At 45.3% G+C, this 25821-nt stretch overlaps 1 protein-coding gene across 6 annotated transcripts in view; it reads left to right on the forward strand.

The window, feature by feature from the left end:
- Nucleotides 1-6012: 6012 nt before the first annotated feature.
- The window catches only part of LOC104044423 (SET-binding protein-like), a 399734-nt gene continuing 379925 nt past the window's right edge, over nucleotides 6013-25821 (forward strand). The window contains exon 1 of one of the 6 annotated variants that reach the window (XM_064440016.1): nucleotides 6013-7003. The gene's annotated coding sequence lies outside the window, so the exon portion shown is untranslated. Of the gene's footprint in view, nucleotides 7004-7458; nucleotides 7608-8199; nucleotides 8366-25821 lie in introns of those variants that run through there. The other 5 variants (XM_064440010.1, XM_064440018.1, XM_064440012.1 and 2 more) reach the window with 5 other exon arrangements.

Here is a 25821-nt window from a genome sequence, read left to right on the forward strand (position 1 = left end):
ATAAAAAGAGCAAAGGCTCACAAAACCTTTTATCCCAAACTTATTAAATATAAGCAAAACACTATTTTCTATATCCCATTGGCCAGTTGGGGTCAGCTGTCTTGGCAGTGGCCCCACCCCTCCCGGCCTCTTGCCCAGTGGCAGAGCATGTGAAGCCAGAAAGGTCCCTGACTACTACAGGCACTACAGTGAAGAGAATTAACTCTTTCTCAGCCAAAACCAGCATACTGGATCAGTACAAGCATTTATCAGGACATTGTTTGCAATAGTAGCTACAGCAGATGCCTATAAGAGTGTAAGAACAGCCTAGGGGTGTGAGAAAAGGGCATCGTTATCCCCTGGGACAACTTTCCACTTTCCAGCAGTAAGTATTATAAGGGACTGCTGAGCTGGTGTCCGCAGATGGGCTACTGTGTTTAATAGCTGCTGGCTCTGTGGACTTCCATTGGATGTCTAATCTCTTCTTTGAACTCGTGTATAATTTTTGATTGCTGAAAAATTCTGTGGCAGAGCTTCACGGTTCAATCTGCAGCACAGAAAAAAAAACCAAAAAACAAACCACCAACCAAATAACCCAAAAAACCCAAATAAAACAATACAAAATCCTTTTAAATTTCCTGTCTGATCATTTCCTTGGGTGTCTTGCAGATATTGTACTGTGAAAAAAGTGAATTATTTCCTCTCTTTGCTTTCTTCACACCATTCGTGATTCCATAGATCTCTGTTATATCCACTATAACCATTCCTTTTCATTTTCTAGAGGGTGTTTTATGCCTTTGATCATCTTTGTCACCTCTCTACCTCCTTCAGTTCTACTATATCCTTTCTGAGACAGTGTGATCAGAATTGAACATACTATTCAGACTACGTGAATGAAGTACAGTGATACAAAGCTCATTTGGAGCCATCACTGATTATGTATAGTTAGAGTTATTTTTCCACATATGCATTACTTTGCATTAATAGAAGTTAAATGTTTCTGAGCCATTTTATTACCCAGTCAGACAGTACTGCAAGATAATCCTGTGACTTTCTGCAGTCAGTATTAGATTTGACTACCCTGAATAATTTTTAGCACCTGCAAATGTTGTTCCCTTTTCAGCTTACATGTGGATACCGTGAATAACAATGGTCACAATGTGGCTCACGGGGAAACCGTCTGCTAACTTCCACCCACTGCAAAAATAAATGATGTGTTCCCACTACTTGTTTCTTTATCTCTTAACCACCCCTAAGATGAGAACTTTTCTGCACCAGTCAGACCATGACAATGTTCTTCTTTCAGGAGCAGCTTTTAGATCCACCAGGGAATTATTGTGTTGCTCTGTGGAGCAGTACATTTCTTCATCGCATGGTCATGCCTGGGGAGAGCAGCAAGTATCCCCAGTACAGGGAGAACTGAGGTCTCCACCAGCATCTGCTGCCCACAGCGGCCCGTTGTGCAGGAGTGCCCATGCCTGGGGCAGCGCTGCCCTCTCGTGTCTGCTCTGCACAGCGAGCTGCTAATCCACCTGCGATGGAAACGGCAGGGCACCGGCGCCCATCCTCTGAGAAGGGGTCAGCAAAGAGGCAGGTGCAAGTATATAATATTTGTGACAGAGCAGGAGACAGTTTGCATCACTCACGGTTAGGTCTGCTGGTGCACACTAAGACTTCTGTTGCCCCTGAGTTAGGAGGGATGGTGGACAGATTAGCTGAGCTGGTCAACAGTTGTCTTTTCATCCCATCGTGTTATCATTAGTTGTGTAGATATGTATATTAGCTAATGCATGGGAGATGAGATGAGCTCCCTCACATAATTGTAAATAAGTGTTGAAATTGGACAGAAATTAGTTGCCAGTTGCCCCTGAAAAGTTTCTGAAGCTGTGATGTTTTTCCAATTGATAAAGAGCAGGTTGGACTTGATACCTTGACATGAAATCAGTTAAGCAAGGATTAATTTCAAGCTTCAGATTTTTCAAGTCTTCCAGCCATAAGACACATTTTCATGCATTATGGCAGTATGTAGAGGTGCTTAATATGGTGTTAATTTCATACAAGAGCTGCATACTACTGTCAGTTATCTAAGGGAGCTTTACCTGGGCTGCAGGATGTGGGCACCTGAGTTGACTATGAGCAGATGCCACTGATTAGCTCCTTAGCAGGAGGGCCTGAGAGCACAGTCAGCAAAACCCCACTTGGCATTCAGCACAGAAGGCTCCTCAATCCCAGTGTAAGCTAACCCTCATAGCTACAATCAGTAGTCTCATTGATACCCAAGAAGTGTACACCTAGATCCTGAATTTCTAAATCTATGTCTGCCCACTCTATTTCTCACATTACTTTTATATTACTGTGCTTACATAAAAGATGCATTGCATGGGGCTGATTCTTCCTTATTTTCATCTACACAAGCATTGCTACTCATAAAAAGAAAAATTCTCTTATTGTAACAGTCACACACTAGTGTAAAGAGCAAGGAAAACAAGGCCAACATATACTCTTGGCTGCATTTTGCTCTTCCAGGAGGAAGAATGAATTAGAACTTTACCACATGATGGAGAGAGAAATGGCACTGTGTTGACTGAAGCTATTCCTGATTTACACCAGGGAAGAGAACAAACAGCTCCTTGCAAAGCTGATAAGGAGAAAAGCAAAATACAAAACAGTTGGAGCTGACAACAGCAATGCTTTGTTTCTGGTCAGCATAATTGGATAGCAACAGCTTCAGGGCTCTGTTCTCCCCTTTTGAAGAAAACATAGCATTCACAAGCTGCAACAGATCCCAGCAGGCTAAAGAGAGCAGCAGCAGATCCTCTGATTGTTCTCTTTGGTGTTTGCTGATCCATGAGTGCTGATCTTACTCTGAGTTAATTATGCCCATATTTATGCATCTACCAGAAGCTCCTCATGTTTAACATGTTCTCTAAATTTGGCTGTGCATCTTTTTTGTGGTCTATTCTGGTCGCCTTTGTATAGTAGACTGCAGATTTCTCTTTTCTGCCTGTATTACCTCAAGGACCAGTTGAATGACATCATCTGTGCATTCTTTCAGAGCAAAATGTTTGCCAAGCACACATAATGTATATACCAGGGTCATGGCAGCAGGGATATACAACCCTACAGCTAAGCCAAAAAAAATCAGTAAATGTTTGTTGAAAACACTTATTAATGGAAAGTGGTTTTGACTAAAATGAACAAAATTAACTGTAGGCAGATGTTCATTTTGTTTGAGCATTTTCTGTGTTTAGATAAAAAAGTTCTCTTTTTGGAAACTTCAAAAAAGATTGGGGGGGATGTTTTCTGGCTTTTTTTCCCTTTTTTCCCTGTTTTAAAAGCAGGCTCCTAGCTGTCTATCCCTTCCTTGCTCCAGAATCATCTGGATGGGAAGTTCTTGAGCAAGAAAACAAAATTCAGCATTGTGGTCTGTGGATAGCACCCACTTCTTGACATCATTAAGCTTGGCTTTAGGGCACTAGCTTCAAATAAATTCATGGTGACGATGATGACCTTTAAGCCTGGGGTGGCCTGTGGAAGGACTGGAGCAACTGCTGTGGATATGTTATCAGCACAGCTTTATCATAAGTCCTTCATAGTGTAGAAGTTTATGGTGGGAGAATTTCACCCAAAAAGGGCCATGGGAGAGTTTCTAACAAATCTAAAGAAAACCATCAAACCACAGGGTGCTACTAGCCATTGCATAAGGGAAAGGAAAGGAACTGTAAAAAGAGTTTTACATTTCACTGGTGACTGTCAGAAGTGGGAGCTGGCTGAGAAAGGATTTACACAATTTCTTAATTTACTTGTTAACAATTCATTAGCTATGACAGTAGCAATTAAGCCCCAGACTAGCTTTTTCTGTCCTTTCATCTTTTAGCCTATAAAGATGGACTTTGGCTTATCCATTGCTAGAGATCTTCTGTCTAATTTTCATTTGTCTTTCCTCCTTTCATACATTGCAGCTCTATTTCTGCTTTCAGTTACATTCAGTTCTTCACAGCTTCCTTTCCTGGACATATACTATTATTACTCTTCTATTTCCCAATGTGATCCTCCTAGTGCCTTCCTGATGTTATCACCCACTTTGTTGCAAGAAACCTGGTCTCCTTACTCCACCATGCTTTTGACCTTCCCATATTGCTCTGCCCTGCATCTTTGTAACCTTGATCTTCTCCACACTATTCTACACTCCAGGTTTCACATTCTGCATTTCTCCCTCTTCACTTGCTGTCTTCTTTAACATATTGCCTTCCTGGAATCCCTGCTCCTCAGCTTAATCAAGTGTGATTTTATTACCCCTTCTTTTGAAGGAAAGGCTTTTTTTCTGAGTCTGCATATGTAGATGGCATTCATTTCACCTCTCCTTTGCAAAGTTTAAATGAAGGAATCATACAGTAATGAAGAGATGCATTAGAAATACAGTATTTCCTGTGCTCTAAGAGATGGGTTTTGTAGACCTTATGTGATAATCAATCCTTAGATCTTAGCCCATAACCATTTAATTTAGCTATATGCACAATATTCTCTCAGAAGACGATAATGAAGAATATAACAAAGGAAAATCAAAAGTTGTTTTGGTTTTTTTTTAGTATTTTGGTCCATAATTTGGTTTTCTGTGTTAATCCAGCCAAGCCAATTATTTGATAACCATGTGTTGTCTTAGTCTAAGGAGGAAGACAATGGTCAGTGGAGCTCTTCAATGTACAGAATTCACCTGCTAAAAAGTTTTTGAAACCAAAATTCTTCACAGGAAAATGTCACTGGCAACTCTGCCAAGAAATGTTGAAATTATTTCTTTTTGTTTCATTTGGATACAAAATGACAGTGTTTGTTTAAATTAAATCACCCAACTGGTGCTACAAGCCTCCCTTCCATGTCATAGCGCTAATTCGAAAGGACAATTCTTGTTTGTTTTCAATCAGAGATGAATCACATTTTCAGTGTGACATTTCCCATTCAAAAGTTTTTGAGTTGTCTATTTGTTTGGGATGGAGGTAGGGTTGATCTGTTGGTCATTGGGGTTTTTTGTGTATTTTATTGATTTGTTTATTTGTTTTCTCCTATTGGTGGAGAGAATCAGGAGGAAAGGACCATAAGAGGGATGGGAACAGCCTACTGCTTCTATCCAAGCTCATCAGTTTGGGACTTGTAGGTATCATGGCAGAGATCAGTCATGTGGAGAGATCTAAAGGGAAGTAATAGCTTGGTGTGTTTTTTATCTAGGAGCTTTTCCCAGAAAGCATGAGGAAACACGGAGGGGCTGAGGGCACATACTCACCCATGTAGTTGAGTCTGCTGAGGGTTGGTGAGGGCTACGCTGGCATCTCGTGGGCCACACAAAGCTCTCCTACCCAGCTGATGTTAGACTGGGACCTGTGTCGTAGATCTGTTGCTACACATTTAAGGGATTGTGGCATATGAATAAGCCTCCATGGCTGGTGGGGGTCAGACCAGGTAGTCCTTGCATCACTTGAACCCTGAATTCAGGTCACTCAGATGATGGCCTGCAGTTACCATTTGTCCCAGAGCAAAGGGGAGAAACTCGGTGGTCTTTGAGCCTCCTGCAATACTCTAGGACAGGGATCCCTGAGGCATCATCTCTGCAAGGGATCAAACATGCAGAGGTACCCAGGGGAGTACTCCCTACTCCCCCTCAATGTTATCTTCACCTGTAAGTACGCTTCCAGAGCTCCATCCCACAAACCTTCCCTTTTCTGGCTGTTCCTCCTATCACCTGTGTGATTACTCAGGCAAGCCAATAATTTACCCCTGTTTGTAAAGGTTTGCCAGTTTGGCAAACCTAACAGCAGTATCATCCAGGCCGCTGGCAGAGCAAGGGTGGGAAAGCAAAAGCCCAAGGACTTGGATTTTGCACAGCTCCACCGGTCCGGAGCTGAATTTGTGCTGTATTTTGAGCACTGTTGCTGATCAGAAAGGAAAATCCAGCGGGGGGCAAAAAGCAGCCCCCAGACGCTCCCTTTCTGAGCCTGTGCTCTCAGCGAGGAGGGTGTGTGTGTGAGCATCGATCCCGTGCCTGTTAGGAAAAGGGGGTGTTTTTTCCCCCCCACCTCCCCTCTGCCTTCCCTCGGCGCGGCCCGGCGGGGGGCGGCGCGGCGGAGGGAGCGGGTGGCTGCAGCCCACCGGAGCTCCGGCATCAGCACGGGCCCACTCCGGAGACGAGAGCCGGAATAAAGGGAACAGCTTCCTTACCGCCAAAGCAACCTTTTTCTCGTCGCGGGGTTTTGCTCTTTCTTTTCAGTTTCTTATTTTTCTTTTAAACCCCTCGCCGGGAAAAGCAAAACCGAAAACGCTTCCCCCCTCGTCCCCCTTCAAAAGGCCCCCAAACAACCACCAACAACAAACAGAAAGCAAAATAATCCCTCCTCAAAAAAAAAAAAAAGGGAAAGGAAAAGCGAGAGAGCCGGAGACAAGCTCCATCGATTTCAAATCCAGGATTTCATCTAGTGCACTGAATTTTTTCTTTTGTTTTTCTCTTCCTATTTTTTTCCTCCTTCCCCCCTCCTCCTTTTTTTCAACCCCCCCCCCCCCCTTCCTTCTCCTCTTTCCCACACCCCTTTTCCTTCTCATTTTATTTTGGATCCTGCTAAAATTAGCCGGGACTGCTCTGGGTGTTGCGTGTTAATTTGATTTACTCCGGGATTCCGGCTTCCAAGACGCCATTTTCCCCCCTTCTCGCTCTATCTCGCTCTATTTATCTATCATTTATCTATCGAGCTATCTATCCGTCTGTCTGTCCGTCCATCCCCCTCCCCCCGGGTGCCTTCCCTCCTCCTCCCTCTCTGCTCTGCGCGTGCTGCGCGGCCGTGCGCTCCCCTAATCTGACAGATGAACACCGCCATGGGTTTGCCGCAACACAAGCAAAAGCACCTTTGGGGGCTGTGGCGAGGGATGGAAACCGGGATCTAAAAGAGAAGAGACAAGAAGGGGGGAATCCGAGGGAGGAGGAGAAGAAAGAAGAAGAGGAAGCTGCTAAGAAGCCCCCGCTACCGTTTTGGGGATATGGGTTAGTAAAAAAAAAAAACAACCAAACAAACCAACCCCCCCCCCCCCCCCAAAAAAAAAAAACAAAAAACCCCCCAAAAAAAACCAAACCAAAACCCCTGAGCCATCGAGGAAAGGTCTGTCTTGATGATCCGGATTGCAGGAGGGTTTTACCCCTCTTCCCCCCACCTTTTTCCCCTCTGCATGCAAAAGTTAATGTCGTCTCCTTTTTTCCGTGTTGCGACTTTGCAATGGCGCAGAAAAAGCTTTATTTATTTGGGGGGGGGGGGGGGGGGGGGAATGGAATGGATATATTTCTCCGCTGTGCAATGCATGCGAGTCCTCCCCCCCTCCGTCACCTTCCCTCCCCATGCTTTGTCGCTGGCGGGGGGGGTGGTGTGTAAAACCGTGCTGCTGAGAAGGGGTTGCAATGTTTTTAGGAGTTTGCACAATGTATTTAACCCCCCCACCCCTTTGGTAGCCTATATGTGTTTCCCCGACGGTGCCGGGGGTAGATGGCAGCTATGTGTGTGCGTGTGGAAAGGAGGGGGGGAGACACCTCTCCCGCTTCATGAACTGCAGGTTAAGTGGAGCTAGAGAGCAACATTGTAACCTTATGGAGATTTGTGAGTGTGTGTACGCGGCGGTGCTGGGCGGGGGGGGGTCGTCGCTGCCCCAGGGCGGCCGCCGCGGCCCCGTGCTTGTTTTGACATTGAAAAGGATACGCAGCCCCGAAAAGCGGCTGTTTGCAGGAGCAAAGAAGTGAGGGGTGGAGAAGGGGGGGTGAGTAATTAGCAATGCGGGACCCCCCACCACTACCCTCTGCTCGGTGGCGAAGTAAAGCGCGTTAATAACGGTTATTAACAAGCCGGTGATTGCCGTCCCCGGGACCCGGTGGCCCCTCTCCCCCTCTCCTCGGGTGGAAGTGAAGTTCAGTGTTGGTCGGTTTGAATATCGCCGATATTGGGGGGGGGGGGACAAAACGCAGCCTGCGTTAATTACAGCCCTGGCGCAAGGCTCCCTGCCCACCTCCGCGAATACACGCTTACACTCACACCTTCCTCGCCGGGTCTTCCCGGCGGGCAGTGGGAAATCAGGTCCCTCCAGCGAGGCGGGGGCCCCCTCCCGCCCTTGTTTCCCGGTGTGGGTCACACCAGACACTGGCCATCCCCCGCACTATCTGCCCCTACCTGTGTGTATTTATGTGTCTAAAAAGGCAGTTGAGAGAAGGATTTCCGATTCGTTTCCGCTTCAAATAAACAGCACTGATAATCTCGGGCCTGATGCTAAAAGAGCATTTCACCGCCGGGAGCCGGACCCGGGGAGCGACTGCCTGCGGGAGGGGGGACGACGACCCCCGGCCCGGCCTCCCCCCAGCGGGCAGGTTCCCTCCCCCCCGTCCCCGGGCGGGTTTGCAAAGGGGAGATGCAGGGGGCTTCCCCCCGGGGGGGGGGGAAGGATATGCACGGAAGGGGGGGTGTGTGTGTGCATGGAGAGGCGGCTGGGGGTGGGTGGGTAGCTCTGCCGGTGCCCCCTCCCCGGGCTGGAGGTGTGGGCGGGCCGGTGGCTTCCGTGAGCATGGCGAGCCGAGCAGGGCCCTGGGAGGAGTTCGCCACAAGCAAATGAGGCCGGCGGGGAGGGAGGAGCCGGGCAAGGCTTCTCTCCCCGCAAGCAGAGGTGTTTCATTAGCCGCGGGCCCGCGGTGGCCCGGCCGGGCCGGGGGGTACCTGCCGTGTTGCCTTATATGTCCATCTGTCAAACCGCAAAGGATGTGCGAGGCGAGCAAAGCGCTGAGCCTGCTAGTTCTCTGCTGTCAGGGAAAGTAATTTGATCCTTCTCGTATCAACAGGAGGATTTCAGGGGTAAAGGACTGCTGGCAAATTCAATTCCGTGTTGAATATTATGGACTCAAATGGGAACAATTATTGATCTGACAGCCCCTGCAGCCAGGACTAACTTGGTGCAGGCTACATTAATGATATAATCGGCCATCTAACATTAGGCAGTGATAGCACGAACCTGAGGAAACAAGTGTCTAGGAGCTTTTATCATAGACAGGAGAAAAAATGCCTTTCAGGGAAAATGTGCAAGTGGCTGCTTCACACACACTTTCCTGTGCTTCCTCGGCCTTCGCTGAGATTACTCCCCTCAGTCAGAACCTACTTCCACTCAAAGGAAAAACTTTTTTCATCTCTGTTTGGTTTTTAGCTGAAAGGAGAAAAACCCCTCCAAACAATATAGTTGAACTTTAATCTCTGCTCTTAGCTCAGAAGGATTATGTAAAAGTGGGGGTGGGGGGTGTAGCAGAAACACTCAGTGAATGGAGACTTTTCTTCCATCTTGCTTTGGCTTTGGCTTTTTTTTTTTTTAAACTTGTCAGACTCAAAGTTTTAATTGAAACCAGAAATCTATTGAGAAGTAACTGAGCCAAGAAAACCTCTGTTTTCTCTACAACTAGGGATGGGGAATAAATAATTTTTGGTGATGTTATTTCAAGCTGTTTGAGTTCTCTGGTTCCTGCCAAAAAGCTCAGCACAGATTATTAATACATTATCATTTTAGGAGGATGCACTCTCCGAAATGTAATCAAATGGTGTGTTAGGTTTGTGCAGAGCCATAAACTATGCTATTTGTTGGCAAAGAAATGAAACAGTGGCCATGATTTATTATTAATAAAAATAATAACTGAGCTACTTAGCTTGTCTTGATATTTACTTTTTTCTACTGAGGTTCCTCAGTATCATTTCCAATAATGTACTTTGATTAAGTTGGGAACTGTTGGGTTTTTTTTAATAACTGCTATTGCCATGTGTTTAATTAACTAAAGAAGTTAAATGCTTGAAAAGGTTCAACCATCATTTTTTGGCTTCAGATACTGCTTAATCTCTTCTTCTGGTCTGTTTTGACCCATCCTTTGAACTCCTTTTTCCCAGCACACACCTCTCTTAGGTGTAAGTGCCAGTTTACCAACAGGACTTTTGTTTTCCGTTACAAGATTTGGCTAATCCCAGTTTCAGTGACTTTTTTTGCCCTCTCAGTAGGGCTCAATTGCTCACACATAATCTTTCCCTTCTGTTTTCTTTCCCCTTTGGACAACACCCTCCAGGACTGAAAAGCTCTTGCCTTGTGCTTGGAGGCTTGCAATTACACAGCAATTTTGACTCTTGACCCAACTAGTAGCAAGAAAGGCTATTGTCTAATGAACCACGTAAAAACAGTTCTGGGATCCAACAGATTGCTGTGATGGAAATGAAAGCTCTCCCAGTGAATTGATGACTGATTTGTTTAACCATATGCCTGGTGGTCTTTCTTGCTCCCCGTTAACTACCTACCTCTGGAGTACCTGTGATCTGTGGGTCTGCAATGATGTTGAAAGGCAGCACTGCCAAAATGTGCTCCATGATGCATGGCCCACCATAGGGCCAACTGAATAGGATTTAAGCCATGTTTAGAGAATTCAGCAAGTCATTTTTGCTTACCATAACATGCAGGCATGCAGGGTTTTGAGAGTGTTAAGTGCCATGATTAAGCATGCATGGGATGATGAGAGAAGGGCATCAAATCTGTGCAGAAAAAAGAATAGGTAGTCAGATGAAACCCATTGCAAAACTAGCCTCATTACTGGGAAGTCCAGGCACTTTTAGGGCAGCAGTGATCCAAGGTTTAGAGCTAGTCCAAAGCCTAGCAAGAAAAGCAAGAGTCTGCAGGAGAACTTTAGTGGAGAAAGTTCCTAGTGTTTTGCTGCAGGGCTTGTGGTTTCTACTGGGACTGGTGTTGCTGCTATTATAGGTTCTGGTCTCGTTACTTTCTCTCTTTCCAAAGTGATTTAAAAAAAAAAAGAGTTCCCTTTTATTAAAAAAAAAAATAAATTAAAATTTTTAATTTAAAATTAAAATAAATTTAATATTTAAAAAAATTGTTGAGGAAATAAAATGACTTATCCTTTTAGGAAATTGTCATCTTGATTAAAGATGGGATTTAAAACACCTGAACTCCAGGTTTTAGCATGGGGGGACTGTCAGATCTGAAAACGATTTCCAAACTTTTGAGGTTGGGACTACTTTGCCTTCTGATACGGGCATGAAATCAGGTTGCAAGTAGGCATTGTTAGCACAGTTGTTTCTGAGGTATACTCAAATCCTTAGAGATGGCTTATTTCTCCTTCTCCCAACATGAAGGCTTCGATTGATGTGGCTTCAAAAGTTCATTGTGTCTTCAGACCTGCTTACAGATCTGCTGGATGCTGGGAACAAGTGCAGCTCCCCAACAGGCACCTGGATTCTGCATTCACGTTTAACTGGTTGTAGAGAGAGCAAAGCGAGGGGGATATATAGGTGAGGGCAAAAAAAAAAGGAAGGCAAAATAATTTCTTAAACTGAATAAAAGCAGTCAGAGAATAATGTAGCTTGTCTTTCAGAGCTGAGGAAATGTGTGAAGGAAGTAGGGGGTGGTAATTTCTGTTTATCAGCTCTTGAGAGGGAGCAGAGTTGGGGGCTGGTTTGCCCTGGAGTTGGATTTACTTTGCAGCACAAGTTGTCCAAACACAGTGATGAACTTTTGCTGTAAGCTGTGGGGCAGCTGGATATGAAAAGCAGGATTTTGACATTATTACATTTAAGCTTTTGTTGTCTTTTATGATATTGAAAATTTTGCAGAGTTCTCAGGCTAGTCACCCCTCTGTCTAAAAGGCCAAATCGAAACTCTGGACCTCAAACACCCCGAGGATTTGGAGGATTTCATCCAGGCTTGATTATGATCTTTACAGCCCTAGTTTACTTCCCAGTCCAGCTGGGGATCTTTGCAAGGTCTCAGACCTCTGTATCTCTATGATCTTTGCCTGGCTGCCTGTCCATAGAACCTGTGTGCTGTTGGAAGTGTGTGACGATGACCCTGTTGACTTCAGATGTGAAGGGGAAAGTGATGTGGCTGAAGCACAGGTGACAAAACAGGAAGGTGGCCAGAGAAGTACTCGGGGGAATCTGTTACTCATAGATCCCAGGATCAGGTTTACTCTCGCTTATGAGTGGTGGGACTTGTATACATGTACATCCAGCGTAGGGGTCTTGCAGGGAAAAAAGGAGTTGTGCAGATGATAAGGATGAGCCTGAGTTGTCCTCCCTATGTAGGACTGGTGGGTCTGATGCACTTTTTTGAAATCAAGCACAATGTGTGGAAAAGCCATGCAGGATGAGACCAATTTCCATGCAAACAAGAGGTCAGAAGGTGGTGGTGAGGCTCTGACCTGCTCCAGTGAATACCAGAGCACAGTATGGCCCAAGGCTCAGCTCTGCAGTATGTGATATATTGGGATGCAAATGCTTGGCAGAGTGGGGTGCTGGGGTTGCGGCTAAATGACATTGGGGGGTGACTGACTTAGCTTCTCACTGCCTCTGAAGGAGTGAATTCCTGTTTCTGTAAGGGTTGCTGTGCAGTCCCAGGCAGTTAAGGGCTCTATGAATGTGGCAGCAATGAGAGCAAAGTTTCCTCTACTGTAGTAAGGTATCTTTTGTAATAGTGCTTGGGAAAGCTGTTCAGAAGAATGTGTGGTAGGCAAGCATGGGGTAACCCAGGATTCACTTAAATACCTCAAAATTAGAGATCAGTTAAAGATCAGAAGCCTCAGGTTTTATGTTACTTCGAAATTTTTGTTAGCCTTAACCTTTAAAACTGAGAGATATATATGTATACAATGAATCAATCTCTTTCTGTCCTGGTATTTTAGCAGATGGGGAAGTTGGTTTTAAGATGGAAGGGAGAAAATTATGTTACTCAAGCCAGAGGTCAAGCTGCAAGTCATTACAGGCATGTCTTATCTCCACATGAATTCACATATCCTGAATATCCTACTGTCGTGGTTTAGCCCCAGTCAGCAACTAAGCACCACACAGCTGCTCATTCACTCCCCCCACCCCAGTGGGATGGGGGAGAAAATCAGAAGAGTAAAAGTGAGAAAACTTGTGGGTTGAGATGAAGACAGTTTAATAGGTAAAGCAAAAGCCGCACATGCAAGCAAAGCAAAACAAGGAATTCTTTCGCTACTTCCCATGGGCAGGCAGGTGTTCAGCCATCTCCAGGAAAGCAGGGCTCCATCAAGCATAACAGTTACTTGGGAAGACAAATGCCATAACTCTGAACATCCCCGCCTTCCTCCTTCTTCCCCCAGATTTATATACTGAGCATGACATAGAATAATAGAATCATAGAATGGTATGAGTCGGAAGGGACCTTTAGAGGTCATCTAGTCCAACCCCCTTGCAGTGAGCAGGGACATCTTCAACTAGATCAGGTTGCTCAGAGCCCCGTCCAACCAGACCTTGAATGTTTCTAGGGATGGGGCCTCCACAACCTCTCTGGGTGACCTGTTCCAGTGTTTTACCACCCTCATTGTAAAAAATTTTTTTCCTTATATCCAGTCTAAATCTACCCTCCTTTAGTTTTAAACCATTACCCCTTGCCCTGTCACAACGGGCCTTGCTAAAGAGATTGCCCCCATCCTTCCTGTAGTTCCCCTTTCAGTACTGAAAGGCTGCAATAAGGTCTCCTCGCAGCCTTCTCTTCTCCAGGCTGAACAACCCCAACCCTCTCAGCCTGTCCTCATAGGAGAGGTGCTCCAGCCCTGGGATAATTTTTGTGGGCCTCCTCTGGACCTGCTCCAACAGTTCCATGTTCTTCTTGTGCTGAGGGCTCCAGAGCTGGACACAGTACTCCAGGTGGGGTCTCACCAGAGCGGTGCAGAGGGGCAGAATCACCTCCCTCGACCTGCTGGCCGCGCTCCTTTTGATGCAGCCCAGGATACGGTTAGCCTTCTGGGCTGCAAGCGTGCACTGTTGGCTCATGCCCAGCTTTTCATCCACCAGTACCCCCAAGTCCTTCTCTGCAGGGCTGCTCTCAATCTTTTCATCCCCCAGCCTGTACTGATACTGGGGGTTGCCCCGACCCAGTTGCAGGACCTTGCAGCTTGGCCTCATGATGTTCTCACAGGCCCACCTCTCCAGCTTGTCTAGGTCTCCTTGGATGACATCCCATCCTTCTGGTATGTCAACTGCACTGCTCAGCTTGGTGTCATCTGCAAACTTGCTGAGGGTGCACTCGGTACCACTATGTCATTGATGAGGATATTAAACAGCACTGGTCCCAATACAGACCCCTGAGGCACACCACTCATCACCGGTTTCCATCTGGACATCGAGCCATTGACCACTACCCTCTGGATGCGACCATCCAACCAATTCCTTATCCAGTGAACAGTCCACCCATCAAATCCATATCTCCCCAGTTTAGAGAGAAGGATGCTGTGGGGGACCGTGTTAAAGGCCTTGCAGAAGTCCAGATAGATGACGTCCATAGCTCTTCCCAAGGCCGCTATATTGGTCAGACAGGACTTGCCCCTTGCCCTTGGTGAGGCCATGCTGGCTATCTCAAATCACCTCCCTGTCCTCCATGTGCTTTAGCATAGCTTCTAGGAGGATCTGTTCCATGATCTTCCCAGGCACAGAGGTGAGGCTGACAGGTCAGTAGCTCCCCAGGTCCTCCTTTCTACCCTTCCTTCAGTCCCCAGGGGCTTCACCTGACTGCCATGACTTTTCAAATATCATGGAGAGTGGCTTGACAACTGCATCAGCCAATTCCCTCAGGACTCTGGGATGCGTCTCATCAGGTCCCATAGATTTGTGTATGTCCAATTTCCTCAGGTGGTCATGAACCTGATCTTCACTTGCAGTGGGAGGGGCTTTATCCCCCTGGTGTCCATCGACTTGGGAGGGGTGAGGAGAAAGTTTACCAGTGAAGACTGAGGCAAAACAGTTGTTGAGTACCTCAGCCTTCTCATCTGTTGATATGAGGTCACCAAGTGAGGTCACTCCACATCATATGATATGGAACACCCCTTTGGTCAATTTGGATCAGCTGTCCCGGCTATGTCCCCTCCCAGCTTCTTGTGCACCTGGAAGAGCGTGTGAATCTGAAAAAGTCCTTGACTAGTGTAAGCACTACCTAGCAACAACGAAAACATCTCCATGCTCCACACTCCAACGCTGTTTTTAGCACAAATCCAAAAAGCCCCATACTAGCTACTAGGAAGAAAATTAACTCTGTCCCAGCCAAAACCAGCACACCTACTAATGTGATCTCTAAAACTTGGACACTGGCCTAACTTCCCTGTGTTTCACAGCATATTCTGTAGTGATGCTGTGATCCATGCCTACCTCTCTTTGAATCTTGCTAAATTTTTGGCTTTGGAGAATGCAGTGAGGTTTCCACTGAAACTCTTCTGAAATCCTATTAGTTTGCTAGACAAGGAAATCCTTCCTGTAGTTTTTTCTTTTTCTTTCTTTCTTTTTTTTCTTTTCATTTTTTTTCTTTTTCTCACTAAGCCTTCCTATGGAGCTCTATAGTGGGGTTTCAGTAGAATTCTGTACAAGGGAATAGTTCTCTACTGAATTCTTCAGTTCTTTTTTAGAAAGGATCAGAGATGTGAAGCTTAACTGGGGGAGTTTATAAGTTTTTCAACAGGATTGTATACATGCCAAGTATTATAGCAGGCATCCGGCCAAAGTATTATTATACATGCCTATTATTCCTAAGGTTGCAAAACAGTTAAAAATATTAACCCATATATTCATATCCTTGTAACTTCCATAAACTTTCACCTAGTGGGCTGAAAAATGTCATGCTTTTTCTTTGCTTGATGGCAATTTTCTTCCTGAAAGGTTGAGTAAATTCTCTGCAGCTGTCATTTCCTTTTTTTCCCCCCAGTTTATTCAGAAAAAGCGAGGGTGGGGGAAGGAGAGGAAACACTTTTCCCTTTTAGATTTTTCTAACCACATATTTTTAAACAGAGCAGCAGTCTAACCTGCCAGACTTTGAGCTGATAAATGGATATAAACATAGGGTTTGTTGAAGGCCTCTGCCTTCTTTTGGTGTGTGAGTGGGACCAAAAAATGGAGGTCATGGTTTCTGAAGCCATGACAAATTAAAAGTGTCATTGTAGGCATCCTAAAGTCAATCAAGATCTTTTAGTCTGTTGACTTAAAGAGAGTGGCACTGTCCCTACAAATCCTGCTGGATAAGTGTCATAAATGGCTTTTGCTATAGGTGTTGGTTTTCATTAGATCCCAGTTCTGTGTCATGGGAGGTAGTCACAGAAACATAAGTCCTGGTCCTTCATCTTTTTATCAGTTGAAGACACATCTGCTCTTAAAACATGATGCCTTTTAAGTGTGGCTTTCAGGCCAGAACATTTTCTTCCCGCTTAGCTCAATGAACAGACCTCCCAGGGCCCTTGAGGAAAACCTCTGAAAAAAAATAGTGTGAGCAACAATTAAAATAACAATAAGCTGCAGAGTGGCCCTAGGTATGGACTGGGGCCCTATTCAAACCTGCATCCATCTCCAGCTGGGGAGCAGTGGTATGGATGCCTCAGTTCAGGGGTATCTTGACTCATTAGAGCCCGCAGACCAAACTTTGCTTGGTTGGGACCTAAGTGAAGGACTCAGATTAGGAGACAGAGACCCCTATGTCATCAATGGAGAGAGGGGGCACCCATATATGACTTGACCTAGGATTCCCCCAAATTCTAACTCCATCCCAACCTTTAACATCCTCCTGAAGTCAGTGGCTTCAGGGAATAACAATCCAAAGTCCTGGTCCTGCTTGAATAGAGATTTGAATCATTAATCTGGTGCTCCTGATCCTATTTGCCACCTTGGAGAGAGTCTGATGTGTGCAATGCCGCACAAAAAGCACAATGAAGTAGTTCAGCTGGAGAGGCCTTTTGGGCGTGCAGGTACACAGCAGGGTCTTATCTCCCATCTGACTCAACTTCTCCCAGCACTTCTGTAACCACTTCCTCTTATGCCTCATTAGAGGCGAAGCTACTCCTTTCCTTTGCCCATAGCAGCTTTGGTTATCTTGCGTTTATTCCTGGCCTCGGGTCTTCCCACCAGCATGCTCCCAATTAACGTTTATGCCTCTTGATGTGGCTGTCCTGGCACCATGGGCTGCTCTTTGCCCTGTGTGCATCTAGCCGCATCCACTTGTGTCCTGTGCTGCTTTTGCCTCCTGCTTTTTCTTCTGCAATCTGTGAGGCTTTAAGGGTATTTCTTGTTTTGCTGACCCAGACACACTCTCCTCCCTCAAAGCCGAAAGACTGATACATTCTGAAAGGCAAAGCAGTCTCAATGCCGCCTTCTAAGTATCCCAAATTATTGATCATCTTCTTGCATGCCCTTTATATGCCCTATTTTCCCACAGTCCTCCCTTGATGCTGGGGATGCTCGGTACATTATACAGCACCAAGCAATACACCACTTCTTAATCGGCATGGAAGCACACAGTGCAAGTTTGCATGGACAAAATCCAACCTTTCTTATTCTTTCTCTCATTTGAAGCATGCAGAATTGAGTAATATGGGATGTGTTGTTTGTATAGCCTCTAGACTGGGCACAGGATAGATCCTGGACCAAAGCCTTTTTGGTCCTCCTTGTGCCATCACATACAGCTGTGAGGAATGGATGTTGAGTCAAGACCTGGTGCATTCTCTATCAGTTATGTTGTTTTATTTTATTTATTTCTTTGTTTTTTCTTGAAGGGAGAGAAAGCTGGTGTATTTGGCACTTGTGCAAGTGAAAATTAAATAATGGAGGAGGGTAAAAAAAAAAGGAGGAAGGAGGAGTCCCGTGGCAGCAGCAGTAAATAAAAACAAACCTCTCGTTAATGATTTATATAGATAAATCATTTTCCACACATTTCAGGGTACAGAGGGAAATTTTTGATCAGAGGAAGAAGGAGAGATTATTTTCCTACCACAACTGTGTTAGAAGGAGGCTACTGTGTCTGATGGCAGCTCTCCAAAAGCAGAGTTGATCTAGGAAAGTTTGGTAACACAGATGATGGAATTGTGCAGGGTTTTGCTTTCTGTGGCTGGTCTCTGTGCCAATAACCTTTCCCTAAATACCCATAAAACTTTCCATTTGTAGCCTGGAGTGTCTGCCACTACCTCCAGGATGGTGCACTTGGCAGGAGCCGGCTAGAATGGAGTAAGCATTTGAAGTCCCCTTCTCATGCACATTGACACTTCTCCTCAAAGAGTTTTATGGCTGTTGTTAACGGAATAAGTTTTATCCTTGTAGTGGCACACACTACTGCACCCAGCAGAGTGCTCAGGGTGTTCTCTTGGATTGTCTCAGGAGTCATCTTTGATTATACATCACACTGAGAGTGATGATGCTTGGTCTGGGAGCTCAGCAACCTGGTGTTGGCCTGACATAGGCAAATGTCCTGGCTTGTCTCTTTGCGCGTAATGAGCTGGAGCACAGTTGGCATCTCATTCTGTTTTCTAGTGTCCCAGAGTCCTAATCTTCACAAGGGTGATGGGTAAAAATGACACACCAACTCTTGATTTCATTGGGATCAAACACTATTCCTTGATTTAGAGGTGTAAATCCAGTGAACCAAGCCCAGCTTTATAGTAGTCCTGCAGCAGCATTTGTCTTGGAGGGCACAAATGGGATGAGGTTGGTCCTTTATAGACCAGAAGTTAGCATGAGGAGGTGTTTACAGGTCTGATGACCATATTCCCTTCCCCAAAACCCAGATACAGCTTTAGGTTGTGAGTGAGTAGATTTATAAAACCTTGGCACAGCTCTCAGGCAGGAGTTTGTAAATGTCCTTGGGCAACATGATGGGCATCTATTCTACTGCAGATGGGTGCTTTGCTATGCTGGGTGTTGCCACAGCTGTACCTTGGGCATTATTGCTTTTATGGGCCTTGTGATTTATGGCCGTGTCACCTGTTTAATCATTCAGTTAGCCCTCCCTTCATCACTGTACAATAGTTAGCTACTTACATAGAAAGGTGACTATCTGATCTAATTATGGAGTCTCAAACCTAATTATGGAGTCAAATATGATTTCATAATCTACTCTTAATGTTTCTATGTTGAGAAGACAGATACACACATGTGTAATGTGCACACTTACATGCCTCTGTAATTCTGGATATGCTTAGGCTCTCATTTATTTCTGTCTATTTATCTTGGGAGAGATGCTTGCAGTCTCATCTGTCTATGAGAGATCTTTGGGTTATCTTGTCTTTTCTCCTCCAGTGTGGCTTTTCCGGGCTCCTTCTGCCAGGCTTGGGCACACTGAGGCAGAGCTGTCAGTCAGCATTACTCAGTCACACTGATGGAGGTGCAGAGGGCTGGTAGCACTTAGATTCAGGACAATCCAATGGAAAGGAGTGAAGATTACATTCTGCTGTTGTTCTGGTAACTGCCATTAATCCTTGCTCCTTGTTTTCATGTGGATAGACCACACATGGGAGAGCTTGCATCCCTTCCCTTCAGAGAAAGCCCACGCATAAACCATACAAAATCAGAGGTGGGGGTGGAAGGACTGGAACAAAAGCAGTGTTGCAGGCAGGGGGACCACACAGAGAGGAACCATCTTTCTTCTGTGTAACCCTCTGCATCTAACTCACCCTATTAATGAATCACATGCCTTAGTGTCGTGGTTCAGCCTCAGTCGGCAACTAAACACCACACAGCCGCTCGCTCACTCCCCCCACCCCTGTGGGGTGGGGAAGAGAATTGGAAGAGCAAAAGAACTTGTGGGTTGAGATAAGCAGAGTTTAATAATTACAATAATAATAATAACAATAATGATAATATCATAAAATGGAAAAGGGAAAAAAAATAAAAGAAAAAAAACCCAGAAACACAAACAATACAACTGCTCACCACCCACTGACCAATGCTGCCAGTCCCCGAGCCACCACTGCTTTTCTTCCTCCCCTGGCCAGCCCCTCCCAGTTAACATACTAGGCATGACGTTACATGATATGGAATATCCCTTTGGTCAGTTTGAATCTGCTCTCTTAGCTGTGCCCCCTCCCGGCTTCTTGTGCTTGTACTTTTAAGCAGTGTGCTTAAAATTGCTATGCAGTAGATAGGCCAATTTGCCCAGCACTGGAGAGAGACCAAATAATACATCACAGAAGAACAGAATGTTTGGGGTTGGAAGTACCTCTGGAGATCATCCAGTCTACCACGCTGCTCAGCGCAGGGTCACCTAGGGTAGGACGCTCAGGGCTGTGTCCAGCTGGGATTTAGACATCACCAGGCCACCTGTGATTCTTTATTAAGAGATTATGTTAATTTGTTTTGCTTGAGGGGGAAGACCTTCTGCCTTGTTTCTGTCCTGATTGATGCAAGGCGGGTGAAAGGGAGAGGGTGTTTCCTATGGTATCTATAGTGTGAATGGAAAATAGCTGACAGTCATTTGTCCAGCTCCCTGCCAAAGCTGGGTTGTCCTTTCAGAGTATCATGGCCACAGGAACTAACTAAGGCTGTGGTCCAAAGATGTGATAAATCTCCAGGGTCCTGAGCAACAGATTAAATATACTACCGGTGCATGATATGTATCTAGTATAAACTCATTCTCCTGGTTCAAATTTGTTCAAAAAAATTTGCAGTGGCTTAATTGTATCCCAGCAGACTTTGTATTGCATCATACTATGTCATTTGTCTGCACCACGCAGGCTTTTTGGGCTCACAAGTTTTAGCCGTCCTCTAGAACTGCCATTAAATTGGCACAAAGTCTTAATCCCCATTTTATGCGCTGTGGTCCATTTGATAGAAGTGTGATCAGATGCCTGTTCCTGATCTGCATCAAACTTGTGCTGCTGATGATCTGGCAGTGCATGGACTATGACCACAACCACGCTTGAAATTCCTAGGGTTTTTTTGCAAAGCAATACTGAAGAAATAGTTTGGAGTCTTTTTTATTTTTGTATTCCTAATCTGGGTTGAGTTCAGTGCAGTTTGCTGCATGCCAGGTAGTTGGGATTTTATGTCCCATGATGGATTCTGAAGTTTCACTGACACTTCTCATAAAAGCAGGTTTTTGACCAAAACTTTCCCTCGGGTGTGATGTGGGTTGTCCATTGGCCTCTGCCCCAGACACAGCTGCATTTCAGCAGTGGAACATATAATCAAGGAAGCAGCCTGGGAGTCTTTGGAGTGAAAGGTGATATCTCATCATTAAATATTGCTGCATAGCCTCTAGTGCTTTGTGGTGAATGGTTTTAAAAAGATGGAGTGTAAAGAGGCTTCCAGGATTTCTGATATTTTGCAGAGATTAGGGATTTAACTGTATGTCACATAAGAGAATGTGAGATCCAAAGGCAACATGATAGACATGGGGTTTGAGAAGATGTAGGCTCCACTTCACATTCACTGTGACACACTCAGACTCATGCCTCAGTTTCCCCTCACTTGAACCTGTTCAATAGAATTTTTTTTCTTTTTCATCTTAAGGCATTTTGGACCCTATGGATAAAATGAAAGAGCAGTCTCAGTAGCTACAATCATGGCTGGGATTAGTGTACTATGGGATTTGGGCAGCATCTCTTAATACTGCCCCAAGCTCTCTGCTGGTGTTCCCAGTGCTTGAGCAAATCAGAGCAGCAGCACAAACACTGGGCAGCTGAACCTGGCTTGCTTGCATTTGTCTAATCAGCATTTGCTTGTTACTAACATGGTTGTCCCTGTGCATAGGGCAAAATCCACACCAAGTGTGTCATGGTTTTAGCTGGGATAGAGTTAATTTTCTTCACTCTAGCTGGCATAGTGATGTGTTTTGAACTTAGCATGAAAAAAAATGTTGAGATAACACACAGATGTTTTGACTGTTGCTGGGTAGCACTTATACTAGTCAAAGACTCTTCTAGCTTCCCATGCTCTGCTGGGTGCACAAGAAGCCAGGAGGGGAGGGGGCACAGCTAATAGAGCAGATTCAAACTGACCAAAGGGATATTGCATATCATGTAATGTCATGCCCAGTATGTTACCTGGGAGGGGCTGGCCGGGGGAGGGGGGAGCAATCGTGGCTCAGGGCTAGGCAGCATTGGTCAGTGGGTGGTGAGCAGCTGTATCGTTTGTGTTTCTGTGTTGGGTTTTTTTTTTTCCCCCCTTCCTTTTCCATTTTATTATATTAGCATTATTGTCATTATTACAATAATCATAATTATTATTATATTGTAATTATTAAACTGTGCTTATCTCAACCCACAAGTTCTTTTGCTCTTCCGATTCTCTTCCCTATCCCAGAGGGGTGGGCGGAGTGAGCGAGTGGCTGCGTGGTGTTTAGTTGCCAACTGAGGCTGAACCACAACAAGTGTTATAGCCACTTTCACTTCATAGAGAATCCCAAATAGGTGGATTTCTCCCCCCTGCTGTGGGCTCTCACCTCTTGATTTGTCCTCAGCAAATTTTCAGTTTAATCACTTTATAGCTCTAGCATCTGAATACTTGCAAGCATAAGTAGTTGCCTGAGGCAGAAGAAGGGAGAGTATTCAGAACCCTTAATGGGAGGCATCTAGTATGACACAAATGGGGGTCTTGTACGTCAGGCCTTTGTTTGTGTGTTTGAGGCACTCAGAGGAGCTGATAAGAAACATGTGAGCAGCCATAGCAAGGCTGAGCATGCAGGCATTTGATTATTTCTCAGTACTTATCAGAGGAAGCATGAATCTCTCCCTAATTAAGAGCTAATGCAAACTTCTGTGAAATTTGTTGTCATTCACCTGTGAATTATCCTCCTCAAATTTAACTTGACTGTAGGAAGCCTACTAGTGGTAACACTTTTCTCTGGGCGCTTAATTTGGATGGTAAAATGCCTCTGTAGTTGCTTATTGAATGGGACTTGATGCTGGTGAGCCTCGGAGACCTGGATGGGCAGTTTGGGTGAGCACTTAAAAGTATAGACAGCCCTCACCTCTCAGGTGTTTAAGATAGAGCTAGAAGTCTCCTGGAAAATTGGTTTCCTCCCTAGATTTCCAGATCTGCACATTGCCAGCTAAAGCAGAAGAGCTGCTGGAAGAAAAGTGTTCGTTACTGTCCCTTCAGCGCTTCTGCTCACAGGCAGCCTGGAGAGGGGAGATGGGGAGGTTTCCAAAAGAGGTTACACATTCAGAATCCTCAAGTGAGGCTTCCTAATTAGTCAAAATGCAGGTAGTCTGCCCAAACAAGGAAGACAGAGTATAATGTCCCTGCACCCAAGTCATTTAACTGTTAACCCTGGAGGAGAGTAAGGAGATACCTAGCACAATAACTCAGTTAATTCTTTGTGGTGTTTGAGCACAGGGTTATTTGTTGCTACCTGCACATCTGATGATACCATCATCTTCAGGCTCTCAGCAGAACAGGAGGCCACTATTTTTAAGTGGGATTTTAAGGTGGATTTGTCATGAACCCACCTGACATTGGTATAATGCAATGACTTTATTAATCTGTATCTTGTTTCTACTGACTTGGAGGCACATGGCCAATCAGGGATAAGGATTTAGGCATCATGACCCAGAGCTTGGGTCCAAGACCCACAATCAGACTTTGTAGCAGGAGCCTGGCTTTTTATTCATCCTCCATAAAACATTACCCACTGATTCAAAACCTGAAAGACCCTTCCCAGCTTGGAGCTGAGAGTTTTATTTCAGCTCTCATTCAACATAGGGTCCCAAGGGAGTTGGTTTATTATGCTGGTGGCTGTAGTCCCTTCCCTGCAGCCTTGGTGGCTGCAGGTACATCTGGCTCCCCTGCCTGCTGAGCTAGATGCTGTCTGCCAGAAGCCTGCTCTTTTTTTACCAGCAACGAGAGATGTTAAAAGCCTGTGGGTGGAGGCCAGCACAGAGTGACCATTGTACATGCATGCATACTAGAGCAGTAACGCCCTAGAATGTTGCACCGCTGAGGTTTTACCACCCTGTGTTGCAGCCCAGGAGTGCATGTACATTGCATCCCTATCCAAGGAGATTAATGATGTGAAATGGCAGATAAATAGGACAGTTGTTTCTTTTTTTTCTTGATTGGACTGGTTAGAAGAGGAAGGTAATCCTGACTCCCATCACCTCCATAGGCACAAAGGAGAGGCCAGGCACAAGGTCGGTCAATTAGGTGGAGCAGCTCCTTCAACTGGGTGGCTTTAGTGTACTAATTGCATTAGTAATTAGTGACTACCACATGGTAAACACTTGGGTTCAAAACTATGTAAGGGCATTAACTAACCCACCCTGCAATGGGTTTGAATGAGGTAAGTGTTATCCTTGTTTCACAGGTGGTGAAATGGAGAGACATACTGACTGCAGGGTGAGTTAAGGCAGGTGTGCAGGAGACCTTAAATGAGATAAGGGTAACAGCTCTGGGAAATTAGTCTCCTCACTATTACCAGAAGATGTGCAACTTAAGCAGAAGTGCTTTTTATGGTGTATTTTTATTTACTATGTGCTACAGAAACCAACTCTAAGGCCATATAGTAATTCAAGTTCTGTGGTAGTTCTTCCCCCTCTTTTTTTTTTTTTTTGTTTGGGCAGTCAGCTTGTGTTATTTATGGGAACTTTATTTGAATTTGTGCCTACTGGGGCCTGGGTGGACATCACCCAATGATTTCATGGAGCTCTAAGATGTGTAGGACTTTCTGTTAGTAGCCATATGTGCCAGGGTTGGAAAAGTGACCCATGCCCATGCTCCAGTGGAAATGTAGATATATAACTAATAAAAGGTGCTTGTTATTACTTATTTTTGAATTTCAAGTTTGTGGAAGGTATTTTTAAAAAGCAGAAAAAAGACAGTGGTATAAGAACATGTGATTTTTTCTTGATGAGGTGTGCTTTAAAGTAGAGTATCAGTGTGCTGGTTTTGGCTGAGAAAGGGTTAATTCTCCTCACTGTGGGGGGTCGGCTACCTTTCAAGCTTCCCGGGCTCTGCCGCGGGGCGGGGGAGCTGGGAGGGGCAGGGCCATGGTGGGGACGGCCGACCCCGACTGGCCAATGGCATGTTCATTCCATACCATGTGACACCATGACCAGTATACTGAGGGGGGGCAGTTTGCGTCTCGGGAGCAGTGTGGCGTCGGGTCGGCGGGCGGTGAGCGGCTGCGTCGTGTGCGGTTTGTTCCCCCTCTTCCCCCCGCCTTCCCCCTCTTCCCCGGGGCTTTGCGCCTCTCGTTGTTCTCCTTTACATTGCATTTCTGTTGTTGTTTCCTTTAATTTTAATTATTAAACTGTTCTTATCCCAACCCACGAGCGTTACCCTTCTGATTCCCTCCCCCATCTACCGGTGGGGGAGTGAGTGAGAGACTGTGTGGGGCTGAGCTGCCGGCTAAACCACGATAGTATTTTTGGCGCCCAACGTGGGGCACGAGGGTTGGAGATAACAACAGCTGCTGGTCACAGCACCATGTTGTCCTTTTTGCAGTTGGTGTTAAAGATTGGTGTTGGTTTGTTTAGCCTGCTGTGTTCTGCTGTGATTAGTAACATTTTGCCTATGAGATTTGTTATACAAACACTCGTTTTCAGCTTTATCTGGTATTTGGGGTTTTTGCTGAAACTGTTACTGTACTTTGGATACCACCTTGTTGAGGCAATTAGTGATTATAGTTCCTCCTCTGAGAGATTTTATCTGGAGGAAATACAGAATAGTACCTTTGCAACTTTGTTCTATGATGTCTGTGCCTTTGTTACAACAACCTTTTTGTATCTTGAACATCCTTGGGTGGTTAAGGTGCACTTATTGTTAGTTTTTGGGCATGTTGCTTTGGTTTTGACTAAGCAACTTAAGAATATCACCCAGAAATCTGCCCCGAGGCTTGATAGTTACGAGTGGCAGGGCATGTGGGATAGCATGGGCAAATACCTAGGACAGTGGGCACCCCCAGTGTTTTGGAGTTTCACCCCTGAACAAGTGCAGAATCCCAAAAAACTAGTAGACTATTTGGAGAAAGGATGTTGTTGTGCTGGGAACTCCATAGAGACACAGATAACTGCATGGGCCAGGCCCCAGCACATTG

This window comes from Phalacrocorax carbo (assembly GCF_963921805.1).
Source record: "Phalacrocorax carbo chromosome W unlocalized genomic scaffold, bPhaCar2.1 SUPER_W_unloc_6, whole genome shotgun sequence".
Taxonomy (NCBI): domain Eukaryota; kingdom Metazoa; phylum Chordata; class Aves; order Suliformes; family Phalacrocoracidae; genus Phalacrocorax; species Phalacrocorax carbo.